We start from the raw sequence: 16005 nt of genomic DNA, 5'->3' as shown, positions 1-16005 counted from the left end.
AAAAAAAAAAAAAAAATCCCCGAACTCCTGTGAGATTCAATAGCCCGATCTCCTGTTTACTAGACAGGTGCTTTAACAAACCAAACCAGGGTCAGAATTAGAATCACCCATTCGCTCTGCAGAAAAACCAATTAGTCTTTTTCTAGGCAATTTCAGATCCAGTTATCTGATTCTGAAGGACTCTCACGGTATGCAGGAAATCGTATCTCCCGTCAACTAGGTAGAACAGTAAGTGCAGGGAAAAGCCGTTATCTCGGAGTAGGAAAATGACACAAATTACACCAGCTAGCCCTCGCTCGAGTTCATTTCTGTGTCACAGTAGTTAGGATCTACACTGGAAAAGAGTTCAAAACCTGCACTGGTCAGAGTTCCTAATTCGGAAGTGAAAGAGAGGAGGGGCATTCATTGTATTTATTCTAAGCTCCCTCTCCTACCCCACCCACCCCGAAACGACAGGCCAATGCCTGCATTCCTAAAAAGACCAAAAAGCAAACTAACAAAAAACTGCCTCCAGATATCATACCTATGGAAAAAACTAGGGAAGAACATCAATGAAATATGAATAGGAAAAGGTAGAAAGAGAAGCAATTAGGAGACAGCGTTTGATCCAGACTGAAGCAGAGGGGCATTATTTTGCATTCAACTACGTGGACTTCACCGAGCACTGAAAATTAATTCCAAACATCCAGTTGACATATTAGTTTTTTTAAAAACGTGCCCTCCAAGAGACCTCGTGGCGCAACGGTAGCGCGTCTGACTCCAGATCAGAAGGTTGCGTGTTCAAATCACGTCGGGGTCAGCGTTTTTAGTTCACGAGGGGATAGATGAACTATGGTGGAGTAAGATTAAAAAAAGGCTACTTTTCCTGCATTACCTGGGAACTTGAATGCTTATGTCCCTCCAGGTTACTCTGAGGATAATTTTGAAAACAACCCATTTCCTCAGACCCCAGAGAACCAAGAAGTTTCAGAAGTCACTTCTAGCTAAACTAACCCAATATCAATAGCAATAGCATTTTAGAGATCTAAAGCCAATTTTGAGCTCTCTCAAAATGTTTTTGAAAAAATAGTCAGGTACTCACAGGAGTATATTACTGTATTTAACGGCTTATTTCTGCGCCCAAAGAGACATTTCTACTCTTATTGCATACGTTGTGAATTTTGCTCTTTACCAACTCGTCCCCATTTCTAACCCTTTGTTTCCTCCCTACGCTCTCACGATCCTGTCTGTCCATCCACATCTTTCACTCCAACCTTCAGAAGCTTAGCAGATAGATCTTCGAGTGGGTGACTTAAGCTCACCTGCATCACACCTGTGCCTGCTCTTCTAGCCAGAGGGGTTATGTAGCACATCGTTGGCTCTCTGCGACTCCCACACCCCTGCAAATCACAAAAGGAAGCGACTCATATCCAGAGGTAGAAAACATGATCAAGTTACTTTGTTGAACTAAGACCATAGGGGATGAACCATTAGATCAGAGAAATTAGTCTTCTAGCTTGGAAGTTCCATGCATGCCCTGAAACTCTAAAAACTACGTATGCATCAGTGGCAGGTTTTTTTTTTGTTGTTGTTGTTGTTGTTTTGTTTTGTTTTTTAAATTTGTTTCTTTTTCCCACCTGGGCTCGAGAATCCTCACCAGTTTATAAACTATCACATTACAGAACGGAAGAAAAGGAAAACACTGTTCCCCCGAAGAGTTTGTATTGTTTTATGTAACCAATAATGACTTGGAAACAATGTGTCAACAGACATTTTAAGTTATAGATGTAGTGTACACGTTCACCTAATCATGCATTTGTGCACAGGAGAAATGTATCCAAAATAAACTTTTTCTCATTATCCTTTCTGTAGCAGTTGGACTACGCAAATGACCATCATATTGCAAAAAACATGAGCACTCCAGACACAAAAGAAAACATTTAGTCCTGCACTTTACAAACTTGACAAATCAGAAGAATGATATATACTATCGAAACGTATCGTTTCCCAGAGCAGAGTGGCGCAGCGGAAGCGTGCTGGGCCCATAACCCAGAGGTCGATGGATCGAAACCATCCTCTGCTAGGTTGCTATGTTTTAACTCCCAAAATCTTTGGGTAAACACTTTTGTCAGCTAATCAAAAGGCTCGGGTCCACTCGGCAGCCCCTTGAAAGCCTCTAGACGGACTCTAGCATCAGGCTTTAGATAAGAAAAAAGGCACGTTGACATGTAATATGAGAAAGAGTTGGTGTTGCCTTAGAGCCTTAGAGGAACCTTTTCCTGATTGGCAGTTCTCTCAGATCTCTGCTTCTCTGGGTGCTACCTGATTTTCAAATCTTAAACAAACAACAACAACAATAATGACTTTTATTGTTTGAGGACTATTCCAAGCGCACTATTCTCAGTGCTTTCCAAGTTCTAAATCATTTACTCTTCACAATTCTACAGAGTAAGTACTGTTAATATTCTCACTTTACAAATGAGAAAACTGAAGTTTTAAATGTTTAAATAACTTGTTCAAAGTTGAGCAGAGCAAAAGCTCTACTGCATTCATTTATTCCTTTGTTCATCCCCAAATTTTCTTTGCTGTTTCTCTAGTTATTTGTTCGTCTATTCACACACAAAAAAAAAATCGATTGCCAGTCACTGTGTAGTGGGTAGGACTATAAACCAAACACACTGGTGTCCAGTTAGATCTGACTCATAGCGACCCCTCCTTTACTTTCCGAGGCGGTATCCGAGGCAGTATCACTACAAGTATACCAGTCAAATAAAATGGAAGACATAGCAAAGAGATGGAAACAACCTAAATGCCCATGAATGGATGAGTGGATAACCAAATTATGGTATACCACACAATGGAATACTATGCCACATTAAAGAACAATGAGGGATACGTGAATCACCTCGCAACCATGGATGAACCTGGAGGACATTACGCTGAGTGAAATAAGTCAATCGCAGAAGGACAAGTACTGTATGAGCCCATTACTGTAAAAAGAAAGAGAAGAGTTTGCTTGGGAAAGGGAACCCACCTAGTAGGTTCCTGGGATGGGGAGGGAAGGGGAGGGATTGATTTAGGGCTAGTTGGGGCCTACACACTGACATGAGTAGGGGGAGGGATGTACGGGAAGGATATATGACCACCATAATAACATTAGGAAACGGGAGGACACCGAATTGTGCACACAAGAGATAGATGACAGATGCTAATACCAACTAATGTGCCCACAATGCCATATTGCCATTAACACCAAATGCTAGATTATACAGATAAACACATAAACACCTGAGATGATCAGATGGGGTCAGTGAACAGAAGTATACTCTAGACCAAGGATAGGTTCAGCTGAGACTAATCTTGCACAGACACCAGTGATACAAAATATCTGTAGTCCTTACAGAACAGTAGAAGACAGACACAGAGTAATCCCTCACAGACATCCTGACACTATGGGAGAGAGATCCAATAGACCTACTGCCTCAGGACCATAGTACTGGGGGACACCAGACTCAATTGGCACAACAAAATACATAAAAGCGTTGCTCTACATCCTAGATTGGCGAATAGTGACTGGGGTCTTAAAAGCTTTCAAGCGGCCATCTAAGATGCAGCTAACAGTCTCCTAGCTTTGGAAGTGAAGAAGAACGAATAAAAAGGGGGGGGGGACATTTAGAAGCAACCAGCCCTAGGACATGATGGACCTCAAGACCAGAAGAACCAGATGGTGCCTGGCTACCAATGCCAACTACTCAGGAAAGGATCAAACCTGGAGATCTTAGATAGAGTGGGAGGGAAAACGTGGAACAAAATTCCAAAAACTCATTGATGATCAGAATCACTGGTCAGATGAAATCTGGTGAAACTTCCAATACTATGGCCCTGGAATATATTCTGAGCCTGGAATAAAACTCACCTCCAGGGGTGGGCTCTCAGCCCAATAGTTAAGAAGATATAGATGCAGACCACTCAACCCAGGATGCCGCACTCACATATTCTATGGCGATACATCCCTTAGAGCAATGGACCATGGGACACCAGAGGACCAACATTCAAACTGAGGAAATGCAGGACCAATAGGAGTGCATAAATATGAGGGACACAGGGGGAGGGTCACAGGGTAGGGAGGGGAGGAGACTGGGTTAGGGTTGGACATGGCGAATGGGGAATGAAACTAAATGTACGCATTATGTTGAATGTAAAACAAGCTTTTAAAATAATAATAAATAAATAGATAAATAAAACGGAAGAACAAAACATCCTCTCTCTCGTGAAGCTTACAGTTTAATGGGGATAACATATAGTAAACAAACTGAAGAAAGATAAGGCAGGGAATAAAAAAAGAGTGCTTGTTGGGCGGGGGAGGTGTTGCAAGTTTAAATAGAGAGGTCAGGAAAATTCTCACTGAAAAGATGAATTTGAACAAAGATCTCAAAGAGATGAGGGAGCAATGTACATTGCTATATGGGGGGTGATGGTTGCAGCCTTTTGCAAATGCAAAGATCCTGTGGCAGGACCATGCCAGCTTGTTCCAAGAATAGCAAAGACCAGTATGTCAGGGAAAAGTAATATAACAAAAGCGTGTGACTAGCACAGTATTACTAAGGACAAGGAAGAAATGGAGAGGTGTACAAGGGGCACAGACAATGAAGGTAGTATACATAACACAGCATTATCAGTAATAGCAAACACTAATCTACAAGTAAATACATAGGTAGACAGGCAAGAAGATCAGGTATGGATAGGCAAGTGGGAATATACTTACAGGTTTGGCAGAAATATTCCTACATATGTATTTGTATGTGCTATAAAAATATCCATATGCAGTATAAAGAGGGCAAAGTTACGATAATTTCTTAGTTACAACCAAGCACCTTGAGGAGTGAGTCACTGGGCCTGCAGGCTGGGGACCGTAGTTGTGGGGGACATCAGGCTCAACTGGCATAACATAGTACACAAAAATATTATTCTATGCCTTGAAGTAAGTACTTATTGAAGTAGTAAGTAGCAATTGGGGTCTTAAAAGCTTGTGAGTGGCCATCTAAGAGGCAACTATTGGTTTCTCCTCATCCAGAGCAAAGAAGAGTGAAGAAAATCAAAGATGCATGGAAATAGCCCAAAGGACTAATGGATCATGAGAACCTCAGCTTAAGTGATCCTTAGACCAGAAGAACTAAATGGTGCCTGGCCACCAATATCATCCACTCTGAAAGGGATCAGAATTGTAGATCCTGGATAGAGTGGGAGAAAAAATATGGAACAAAATTGAAAACATAAAAAAGTCCAGCTTTACTGGTTGGATAGAGACTGGTGAAACCTCTGAGACTATGGGCCTGGAATTGAACTCACTCCCCATGGTTTAATCCTCAGCCAAACAATACACAGGCCTATAAACTGAGCTAAACAACTACACATGGGCATGCACTCCTTAGTTCAACAACCACGGGAGATCCGAGGGGCATCATTTGCACAGGGAGAAAGGTAGGGAGGCAGGAATGCATGGGCGAAAAGTACAGAGAAAGGATAACTACAGGCAGGGGGTGAGAGGAGAGCTGTTACACTGCGGGGGAGTGTAATCAATGTCACAAAACAAAATGTGTATGAACTTTTGAACTGCTTTGTAAAATTTTGCCCAAATCACAATAAAAAGTTTAAAATAATAACAACAACAAAGCTAGTGTGTCTGGAACTGAGTGAGTGAATAGTAGAGTTGTTGTTAGGTGCCGTTGAATTGGCTCTGAATTAGTGATTCCATGTAGAACAGAGCAAAAAACTGTTCAGTCCTGTGCCAGCCTCTCAATACTTGCTATACCTGAGACCATCGTTGCAGCCACTGTGTCAATCCATCTAATTGAGGGCCTTCCCCTTTTTCATTGACCCTCCACTTTACCAGGCATGAATCCTTCTCTAGGGCATGGTCCCTTCTGACAACGTGACCAAAGTAGGTGAGACAAAATCTGGCCATTCTCACTTCCAAGGAGCATTCCGGCTGCACTTCTTCCAGGACAGATTTGCTAGTTCTTTTAGCAGTCCATGGTACTTTCAGTATTCTTCACCAACACCACAACTCAAAAGCATCAACTCTTCGATTTTCCTTATTCATTGTCCAGCTTTCACATGCATATGATCCAATTGAAAATACCATGGCTTGCGTCAGGTGCACCTTAGTCTTATAGGAGACATCTTTGCTCTTCAGCACTTGAAAGAGGTCTTTTGCAGCAGATTTGTCCAATGCAATACATTGTCTGATGTCTTGACAGCTGCTTCCATTGGTGTTGATTGCGGAACCAAGTAATATGAAATCTTTGACAACTTCAGTCATTTCTCTGTTTATTTTGATGCTGCTTATTGGTCCTGTTGTGAGGATTTTCATTTTCTTTATGGTGAGGTATAAAGTAGTAGAAGGTAATATTTAAAAGGTTTCTGGGGCCATATTTTTGAGGCATTAAAACCACAGAATGTTAACATGCCATGGGGAGGACTTCTAATCTGAGGCCTGAAATTGAAAATGATTGTTTTTTAAAAAACCAAATGGCTCTCTATGAGGTTCATATTTCTGAGGTTCCTGATTTCAGCTATGAGAAACTTGGGTTTTCTACTGGTTAATGAAATGTTACAGTTGCAGAACAACTGCTTTCCAACCCAAATATGTTTAAAGGAAGCAAACGGGGGCAAACTGGTTGACACAGACGGTTCCCTTCATCCCAGACTACTGTGGAGTCTTTCTTCCTTTTCTCTTTGTCTTCTTACACTCTTTAAATGGAAAGGCCTCCACAAAGAAACCTTATCCATTTGGATAAGGTTTATCCAATGTGGAACTTTCTGAGTCAGAACTAATCAATTAGCTCGAGCACTATAAATGAAAATGCATCCTTGAAGAAGGTTTTCATTTCTAAGAAAACACTCATTCCAACCAGGAGGTATGTTTGGTAGCTAGTATCAATATAGAATGTGCTACAAGAAATCGAAACTCCTCTCCCTAAAGTTGATGTGTGTTATTTCTTCAAAAATAAATCGCTTGATCAATCAAACAAAACTAAAACATCTATAGAGCAGTTTTAAGAGTAAAAAAGAGCTCCTCAGTTATCTGGAGTGAGAGAAATGAGCACAGGAAGCAGTACTCACGAGACTGCAGGATGTTAGACCACGAAGTCTGATGACTTTGATTCCTCACTGAACTTTGTACTCAGTAGGCGTATAACAAATACTTGTTAGTGAGAGAACAAAATACCTGGCGAGGTGATTTCTCAGGACGTAACATTTCCATATTAACCTTTTTTTAATTTTGGAACCTCAAAAATAGGAAGAGTAACGAGCCAGCCAGGAGTCGAACCTGGAATCTTCTGATCCGTAGTCAGACGCGTTATCCATTGCGCCACTGGCCCGTGTTCGTGAAAGGTTTAGCAGTTATGACTAAAGAAAAAGAAAGCGATGGGATTACTTGTTCTAACGGTGAGTAGGTAAAACCCTTCTTTTAGCTTTCTTTCTTTGATCATTGGGATTTCGAACCCAAGGAATCTCAGAACTAAAACAATACAAGGTTCTATTGATTTCCATGACTTTGTTTGTTGTTGTTGTTGTTATGTGCTGTCGAGTCGGCCCCGACCCATGGCGACCCCTCCTTGGGTTTCCAAGGCAGTATCACTACGGAAGTAGGATTGCCCAACCTTCCTTGACTTTGTTTAGTCGTCCTAAATGATTCCTTCGGTCAAGAAGAATCTATTTTTTATGTAACTTGTAAAAGACCCGAGAAAAAGTTTAATATTTTTTAAAATAGCTTGCAATAGAATATGGTAATTATTGGACAGAGATGGAGAGATTAAAAGATTGTGGGGGGAAGAAGGGAAGAAGGAGGAAAATAAAAAAAAAAATTTACCCTCCGTAGTCGGCAGGATTCGAACCTGCGCGGGGAGACCCCAATGGATTTCTAGTCCATCGCCTTAACCACTCGGCCACGACTACAGATAACCTTGGATTCCTTGTAATATACTTTGTGCTTCAATATATCATCTATTCCATGCTGCTTATTATTTTAATAAGGATTTAGTAATAGTCGACAGTAACTAACAGTAAAAATAAGTCTTTCAGAATCGGTTTTTCTAACCAGGATCAAAGGTCATTCATTGCATTTGGTTGTTTACTTAATCTCTTTTTACTCTAGACGAGCCTCCTATCACTTTTTGCTGCTTTTGCCTTGTTTTGACATTAGCTTTTGAAAACAATCCAAGTTAATTGTCTTGTGGAACGTCCTACATTCTAGAGTTGTCTCATGGTTTCCTCATGCCTCATTTTCATTTATTTCCGTACACTGGAAGTTAAGTCTAAGAAATTGATCACATTCTTTTGATCAATGGATTAGATGTAGGTAAAACATTTTTTTTTTTGCCCGACACTGTGTACTTTACACGGTACTTAACTTCCCATCAAGAGGCTCTTGTCAGGTTATCCCAATGATGGTGAAAATGAAGTGGTGTTCCCAGGGTTCTTTGTTGATTTTTTCCCGCCTCTGTCCATTGGCAAGTAATCCGTGGGGTGGTAACTTTAGCATCATACACACCTGTTATTTCCCAGTAAATCTTTGCCTAATGTTTTAAGATCTCTGATACGAGGCGAAAAGGAGCAAGGCCCTCAACCGGATGGATTGACACAGTGGCTGCAACAACGTGCTCAAGCAGGTCAACGATTGTGAGGATCGCGGAGGACCGAGCAGTGTTTCGTTATGTTGTGCATTGAGTTGCTACGAATCGGAACCGACTGGACTGCACCTGATCATAATAACAATACTCTTTGCCTAAGTCCATTATTTCTCTGGGAGTTGCAGATAGTGATTGTTCTAATTCTACCATTCTTTCTACATTTGCGAGAGGTTATTCTTTTCAAGCTTGTTGCCATCTTTCCTGCCCTCCCTACGTGCCTCCAAGTCTTTCTTGGCAACTTTGGAACTCTGGGTGATTTGCGTTAAAAGGCTCGGAGGAGTTTTCACTTTCTGGTCACGTGAACGAGAAGAAGGTGGCATTAGGCGTATTGTATTGTAAGATCTCCCTCCAGTGGTTCTCAAACTCCAGCGCATATAGAAATCCCTTGGAAAGCTTGTTAAAACCCAAATTACTGGTTCCCACCTCCAGAAATTCCGGTACAGCAAATCGAGGGTGTTGCATGGCTGGGGGATATACCGCCAAAGTTTCCACTTCTGTCGACCACATTTTGAGTAGCTCTGACCGAGAGAATAAACTGTATAGTGGTGATGAGTAGAGACAGAGATATAAACAAAGAGACACTTACTTGAAGGGAGAAAAAGAAACAAAAACAAAACCAAAAGACATGGAGAGAGACATAGAGGATAAAACTATTAATGTGGGTATGAATGAATTTCTCATCTCCGTCTGTAACCGAGAAGAATATCGATAAAAGGGGATCATATGAATCAAACATACACTTCAAATCGTAACACCGTAGCTACCCCAGCAACCACGAAGGGACTCGAACCCTCAATCTTCTGATCCGAAGTCAGACGCCTTATCCATTAGGCCACGTGGTCCTTCTGCGAGTATTGCTGAAAAGTTTTTAAAAGGAAAAATAACTGCTCCTCTTTCGCGTTCTAAATGTAACATATACATAAAATTTATTATATATATGTATACAATGTAATATAATATAGAGAAATTGTTGATTTCCAGCGCCCAGCACCTCAAAAATCCTGCAGTCCAGTTGGGAAAACAAATTTAATCTAATGATCAAAAAGACGGTAAAGTTACAACTAGATAACTACCAAAGAGAAATATAACGTTACAATAATTGGAACATGGTTTAATTAATAGTTATAATGCTTTAATTGATAGATGGCTTTATCTTTGTATGGGAATTAGGGAGAAAGGCCGAGCCTGAGAAGAAATGCTTGAGCTGAGAGCTGAAGGAAATGGGTTAAAACTAGGCCAAGATAGAACCAATTTGCTTTACAGATCCAGGGAATCACCAGTCCTTTGCTTTCCAGGTAAAGATTGTGCATTAAACACAATAATTTACTTTTATGCACTCCAGAACTCACACTCAAATAATTCTAAAATGCAAATTCACATAGAATAAAAAGTTCGAGAGAGAAGGTAACAGCAGCAGTTTTGTAATCTGGAAAGGCGACTGAGGAGTGATCGCTGATTTGTCAGACCTGAGAAAGCGGAATCCTAAACCAACAGTAGGAAAAGCAGAGGCAATCAGATTTACAGCATAGAAGACCTCATGCCCATCCCCTTTGGAGTTACCTAATTGTATCAGGAATTGTCCCCACTAGCTTCATCGGGAAACTGCCTTTCCTCCATCCTGGAAGAAAACTGCAAGTTTCTTTTCTTCAGAGAGTAGAATGTAGGTAGGGTCTCTAGGCCCGAGCAATGACCCTTGGACTTTCCTGTGTATGGCAATCACCTAGAGCATTTGTTAAAATAAATTGCTGGATCTCAAGCCCTGAGTATCCAATTCACTAGGTCTTGAGTGTGGCCTAGAATTCACATTTCTAACAAGTTATTGGGCGCTCTGGTGGCATGGTGCCTAGGGCATTTCACTACTAACTAGAAAACTGGCGGATCAAATCCACCAGCCACTCCTCGGAAGGATGGTTGGGCCAGCAACTTCTGTACTGATAGCGCCTCAGAAACCCAAGGAGGAGTCACTGTGAGTCGGGTCCGACTAGATGGCAGCGAGTTTGCTTTTTTGAGTTAACAAGTTACTATTCTCAAAACTCTGGCTGCTAAGTCTTCACTATGGTGGAATAGCTTTCTAACACATACATAAGATAATACGAATTAAAGTGAATGTTAGCGGTTTGTTTGGGGACAATGTTGTAGATTGAATGGCACATGTACACTATAGAGACCAGAAGGCCCACTGAGGAGTGAGGCCTTTAAGAAGAGATGCCACTCGCGGTAGATTTTGAAGATAAAATAAAATCTTAAATCTCACCAGATTGAAGATGAGGTGAGCGGATAGGGAGGAGGAAGGTAGGAGACTGAAAGACCTGACACCTCTTGCAGTTGGGTACGGAAAATGGAGGCGTCTAGTGAATTTACAGGAAAAGTAATAGTGCAAGCTTTGTAGCCGTTTAATTCCTGTTTCACTGAGACTCTAAACCCAATGCGTACAAGAATTTTCTCAAAATAGTTAAATTTCGAAGAGTGGAAAGACTGAAGTTCCCTCCCCCTCTCCATATGGGGTCATTTGGGTTTTGTGATTAATATTTAATCTGGTCAAGCTCTTACTTTTTTCCTCAAGGAAGTAGTAGCTAGACTGTGAACGGTGGCGAGAAAAATTATCAAAGTCAATGGTAAAAAAATAAATATTTTGTATCTCTGGCAAAGGGAAAGGAGATAATTCAAGATCCTATTCTAGCAAGACGAAGGAAATTTCTCGTGACCTCGTGGCGCAACGGTAGCGCGTCTGACTCCAGATCAGAAGGTTGCGTGTTCAAATCACGTCGGGGTCAAAACTTTTAGTGGGACTACTAAAATTATTTGACAGTTAACTTTCCTTTGAGGTATAGTTGACTGTGAAAATGACCTGCAGTTTTGAGATGTGGTAGAGCTGCCGGACTGAGTTGAGAGGAAGAGAATATGTGATGTATCTTTTAGAATTCCAGTGGGATGCGACTACATCGCTTTCGCCTTTGGCTTGCAATTGGGATTCTAAGATGGGACAAAACTCCTGCATGGCGTGCATCTTTTGCCATCTTACTCAAAAAGATACTTTACTCTTTTCTTTGGCATCAAGGACCACATAGTCTCCTGGTTCCCATCTTTCTTTTCCTATCACTTCTCGCAGCCTTTTGCTACTCAGGACCCTCCCCTCCACCTAAGCTCTAAATATTAGCATTCCTTAGGCTTATCCTTGGCCCTCTTTGCTTCCTAACTGTTCCTTTACTTCTAGGCCTCCAACATTTGGCACGTGTTCTCAGCTGGTCCACAATTTCATCCCCAGCCCCAGCCCCAGCCCCAGCCCCAGCCTCAGCCTCAGCCCCATCTCCATGAGCCAAAAATCTGGAGCCATCCTGGACTACACTTTCTTTACTTCACACCCCAGTCCGAGTAGCCAGTTATGCGGAGTTTTACCTCCTAATATGCTATATGCAATCTGTCCACTTTTCTTCATTATCACAATGCTCTTTCTCCTTCTACCAATTATCTCTTGCTAGGAATATTGACATGAACCTCCCAACTCCTCTCCAAATCTCTCCTTGCTCAGTTACATCAGTCTCCTTACTATGTTTGTTTTTAAAGTGCGTATCTTATCCTGGCATTTTCTTGTTTAAAATGAAACAAAAGAGCTAACTGTGTTTATTAACCTTCAGTCACAGGGTCTTTTTTCAGTTCCTCAAATGCCTTATGCTACTTCCCACCACAGGGCCTTTGCTCCTGCCATTTCGTCCATAAGGAATGTTATATGTCCTTTAGAACATGATTCAAACACTCATCTTTTAATGATCAACCCAAACAAAACGCTAACAGAGGGATATTGGTTAAATAAATGTATTATTGATTATAGAGTAAAATATTATACAGCCATTAAAATGATATCAAAGAAAAATAGTTAATGATGCAGAAAGATATTTAAAACATTTGAAATGGATAAAAGATGTACTCATCAACTATTTACTGGTACTATGTTAACCAGTCAGCTTATACAGCTGTATCATTTATGTGGCTAATTAGCTGATAACATCACAATACTAATAGTGGTCATGTCCAGGTGTGGGATTGGGTATTAATTTAATTTGTTTCCTTTTTGCTGACTTGTATATTTCAAATGTAAAAATAGTAGGGGATTCATAAATGTCTGTTAATTGGAAAAGAATCAAACAGTAAGAGTTAAGAAGGCAGGATGGCATAGAGCATGTTACATTGTTTCTTATATCTTATAATTTCTCTGTGTCATGAAAGATGCAGTGGATGGTTTAGCTATAATTGTTTGGCTCTTGCAACAATGATACAGAATAACATGTAGCAATCTCCTTTGAAAAATAACTTTGGGAAGTTCATCAGGTTTTATCACAACCTGAATGAAATATCTCTCAAGACCTACTTTCTTTTCTTCTGGTGGTGTACCAACAGGCTCCTTTCTCATTACTGAGTCACCCTCTAGAGAACCGTATGACCAGGATCGAGTTGACCTGACCTGTGGCTATGAGTACCAGCCTTGAAAGGTTATAAATTCTCCAAGTTAATAAGTTTTATTCAGATTTACAACATCTGGCTCCTGTGAGTCCTATTAGTGTGAATCAGTCCCTCAAGCCTAATTACCCTCAGGAGATAATTTCACTAACTTTATCAATAAAGCTGAGGTTCAAACCCTAGAACAGGAGACACAAATGAGGTCATAATTATGTCTGGGAGGTTGACCAATTCCAATAATGATATTTTTATTCTATCTCACTTATGCACGGATTTCCCAATTTTAGGTGTTCACATGCATACTCTTCTGTCTTCACTAGATTTATCTTTTAGCTGAGCATTTGATTTCATTCCCCACGACCATCCGCAGTGCATCTTGTAGTCTCACATATTGGTATATTATAAGCATACTGAGTGACTCCAACTATTTGGTAAGGAAATGATATATTTTGTTTCTGTAGAAGCCAAGCTAAAATATCATTTCCATAAAATTCCAGTCCAATGCTGCTTTGAAAATTCAGAGAGGTCCATGAAAATAGTTTTAAACATAATTCAGATTAGTAGTAAGTAGACTTTAATTTCCAAGAGGAGGCATATTAAAACAATCAATATTTTCAATTTTATTGTGAGACAGCTAAATTATTTTCTAGCTATGATTTTCCCCCCCAGAGTTAATGTTTTAAATATAGCCTTTTAAGTTTATCTGACAAAAAAATGTATCTGTATAGTTTATGGGAGCCTTGTATCAAATGTGAGAATTGAAACCATCCCCACAGCTTCCTGTCTTCATTGACATGACTTTAGTATTATAGTATTTTCATCACATAACTTTACTATTCCCTGAGACTGATGCCTAGGAAGATAAAAGTTGCAAATAACTTTTTGCTTATTCCAGGAACTTATTGTTCATTGCAGGAATTTCTTGAAAGACCTGTCAACTTTTCATTGGAAGGTATCAAATGACAGTTTACACAGCAATGCTCTTTTAGCACTTGTGTGATGGTTTTAAAATATGTCCACACATTCTTAAATACCCTGCCCTTCAGTTTCCTTCTTCCCCTTGAGTGTGAGCTGAATGTAGTGGCTTGGTTCTAGTGAATAGACTAATGTGCAAGTGACGGTACTATACTAAGTCATATAAGACACTGAAGCTTCCTTTTTACTCTCTCAGATCACTTGATCTGATGGAATCCAGCTGCCAGTGCCAAGAGGACACTCACCTATGGAGAGGCCCGTGTGGTAAATAAATAACTAAGGCTTCCATCCAACGGCCAACTGATCGAGTTTGGAAGAGAATTCTCTAGACCCCGGGAAGCCTCTGTCAACATCTTGTTTGCAACCTCATGAAAAACTCCCACCCACTTAAGCCACTCCTGAGTTCTTGACCCACAGAAACTATGAGAGAATAAATACTTGTTGTAACCCTAAGTTTTAGGACAATTTGTAACATAGCATTAGATAATGTTTACAACCTCAAAATTCTCTCCTGGCTGTGTTTACCAACCCTAAATTATTATATCATGATCCTTACCCAATCTTAATCATGTCCCCCGTTCGAAAGACCCCTGGTAAACTAGATTTCAGAATCTCAATCAATAGCTCAACTTTGCTCTTACCACTCTAAGGCACAAACAGGACGCTGGAGGCTATGCTCGTCCTTACCCAATTAACTCAGTCTTGTTGTCTTAGTTTACTTTTTGTTGTTCAACAGTGGTTTTCTGTGTGTTGTTCTTTTCTCCAAACCAAATGAAAAATACTAAAAAAAAAAAAAATAGGAGCCATATTTCCATTTATTTGTGAGGCTTCGTTTTAGCTTTTGGTTCCAAAGCACCCCAGCAGTCTCAGCAACAGGAGGTCACTCTCTCCAGGAGCAAATAATAGGCTGTACCTATGGAAGAGGATTCAGAAGAATACTTTCAGAATTCTTGCTTTATCATTCCCACTTCCAGTGACAATACCCTCCTTACCAAATCTTTGTTGTTGTTGTTATGTGCCGTGGAGTCGGACCCTTGAGACTCCATAAAAGAATGTCAGTAGGTTTTTTGTTTTGTTTTTCCAAAATGTTGGTACTTGATGTTTCAGAGTTGAATTGAGTGCTCTGATCTAGTACATTCATCAAATACGCTTGCATACTAAATGAGAGATTTGCAGACTTTGTTTTCACTAGAGATTTCAATTGAGGGTATTTATAGACATTTTTCACCAAGGTTCACTGACCAGCAGAGGTTCAGCTTCCTTTCAGGTTACGAGTTTTCTTAGAACATCATTTAGATATCTTTTCTTTAATTGGACTTAAGAAATTCGTAGGGAAAAGCATGCATAATTATCATTGAGGGATGACATTGGTATACCTGTCACTCACTGCCCACGACTCTTGGGATTTCCGAGGCAGTATCTCTACATAAATATATGGCCCAAGCTTCATTCCGAGGAGTGGTAATAAGAGACTAAATAAAGACGGGAGTGTTCGGGGAGCATTGGTGGTTCAGTGGTAGAATTCTCGCCTGCCACGCGGGAGGCCCGGGTTCGATTCCCGGCCAATGCAGCTTCTCCTTTTTCCCTCCAAATAAAAATCATTTAAAAATTACCTTCGTTCCAGTATCCGGTGGATTGCAAGGAGGTCAAAGGTAACACTTTGGCAACTTCACTTTTATAAATTATGCCAACTAGCATGCGTTTGATTTACCAAAAATCGGAAACACTTAATCCCATCTGAGCTCAAGGAAACTCGGGGAGATTTGGGTTTCCTTCACTTCCCTTTCGACCTCAATTGATCTGAGGTTTTTGTGGGAGAAAACTCTGAGGCATTAGGATCTAAAGACAGCGCAACCGCCTACATATAGGAATGTATCTCTTTCATTTTCCTAGGAAGACT

At 40.5% G+C, this 16005-nt stretch overlaps 7 non-coding genes across 7 annotated transcripts; 4 read left to right on the top strand and 3 right to left on the bottom strand.

Moving 5' to 3' along the window:
• The first annotated feature begins 727 nt into the window (after positions 1-727).
• On the top strand, positions 728-799 carry TRNAW-CCA. Its single transcript has one exon. It is a non-coding gene; the product is annotated as a tRNA-Trp (tRNA).
• A 1191-nt stretch (positions 800-1990) lies between these two features.
• TRNAM-CAU lies at positions 1991-2062 on the top strand. Its single transcript has one exon. It is a non-coding gene; the product is annotated as a tRNA-Met (tRNA).
• Positions 2063-7291: 5229 nt separating this feature from the next.
• Positions 7292-7364, bottom strand: TRNAR-ACG. The gene has a single exon. It is a non-coding gene; the product is annotated as a tRNA-Arg (tRNA).
• A 495-nt stretch (positions 7365-7859) lies between these two features.
• On the bottom strand, positions 7860-7941 carry TRNAS-AGA. Its single transcript has one exon. It is a non-coding gene; the product is annotated as a tRNA-Ser (tRNA).
• A 1503-nt stretch (positions 7942-9444) lies between these two features.
• Positions 9445-9517, bottom strand: TRNAR-UCG. The gene has a single exon. It is a non-coding gene; the product is annotated as a tRNA-Arg (tRNA).
• Positions 9518-11377: 1860 nt separating this feature from the next.
• Positions 11378-11449, top strand: TRNAW-CCA. The gene has a single exon. It is a non-coding gene; the product is annotated as a tRNA-Trp (tRNA).
• A 4155-nt stretch (positions 11450-15604) lies between these two features.
• TRNAG-GCC lies at positions 15605-15675 on the top strand. Its single transcript has one exon. It is a non-coding gene; the product is annotated as a tRNA-Gly (tRNA).
• Positions 15676-16005: the final 330 nt, after the last annotated feature.

The sequence above is a fragment of the Orycteropus afer genome, unplaced genomic scaffold (genome assembly GCF_000298275.1).
Source record: "Orycteropus afer afer isolate SDZICR_OR568_19922 unplaced genomic scaffold, OryAfe1.0 scaffold00255, whole genome shotgun sequence".
NCBI classification, from domain to species: Eukaryota; Metazoa; Chordata; class Mammalia; order Tubulidentata; family Orycteropodidae; genus Orycteropus; species Orycteropus afer.
This window is presented reverse-complemented; position numbering and strand designations above follow the sequence as displayed.